The sequence below is a fragment of the Scomber scombrus genome, chromosome 14 (genome assembly GCF_963691925.1).
Source record: "Scomber scombrus chromosome 14, fScoSco1.1, whole genome shotgun sequence".
Lineage (NCBI taxonomy): Eukaryota > Metazoa > Chordata > Actinopteri > Scombriformes > Scombridae > Scomber > Scomber scombrus.
The window spans coordinates 29,874,865-29,875,754 of NC_084983.1; positions in this window are offsets into that span (position 1 = coordinate 29,874,865).

Genomic DNA, 890 nt, shown 5'->3' on the forward strand with positions numbered 1-890 from the left:
TGTGTGTGTGTGTGTGTGTGTGTTCCTGTGTGTGTGTGTGTGTGTGTGTGTGTGTGTGTGTGTTTGTGTGTGTGTGTGTGTGTGTGTGTGTGTGTGTGTTCCTGTGTGTGTGTGTGTGTGTGTGTGTGTGTGTGTGTTCCTGTGTGTGTGTGTGTGTGTGTGTGTGTGTGTGTGTGTGTTTGTGTGTGTGTGTGTGTGTGTGTGTGTGTGTGTGTGTGTGTGTGTGTGTGTGTGTGTGTGTAAACCTTTGATGGGTGTTGAAAGGAAACAGAAAGTCTCCGTCCGTTAAATCTCTGCTGGCGTCGGTTCTGACATTAAACGGGCTTCTGTAGCTGGTTAGCGGTGTTAACGAGCTGCGTGCTGATTGGACGGCTGTGATTCTGGTGTTAACGAGCTGCATGCTGATTGGACGGCTGTGATTCTGGTGTTAATGAGCTGCGTGCTGATTGGACGGCTGTGATTCTGGTGTTAACGAGCTGCATGCTGATTGGACGGCTGTGATTCTGGTGTTAATGAGCTGCGTGCTGATTGGACGGCTGTGATTCTGGTGTTAACGAGCTGCGTGCTGATTGACGGCTGTGATTCTGGTGTTAATGAGCTGCGTGCCTGATTGGACGGCTGTGATTCTGGTGTTAATGAGCTGCGTGCTGATTGACGGCTGTGATTCTGGTGTTAACGAGCTGCGTGCTGATTGGACGGTTGTGATCAGCTGCCAACACGTTCACAGCTCGGATACTGAAGACAAACTTCAGCGTAGAGAGACGCAGAGACGGAGGAGAGTATTACAACCAATCACAGCATCAGATTCACTTCTGATCAACAGTATTGATCAATATCAGCTATGACATCATCTCTGGAAACTGAATATTAAACTGTGTATTTAGTGACGG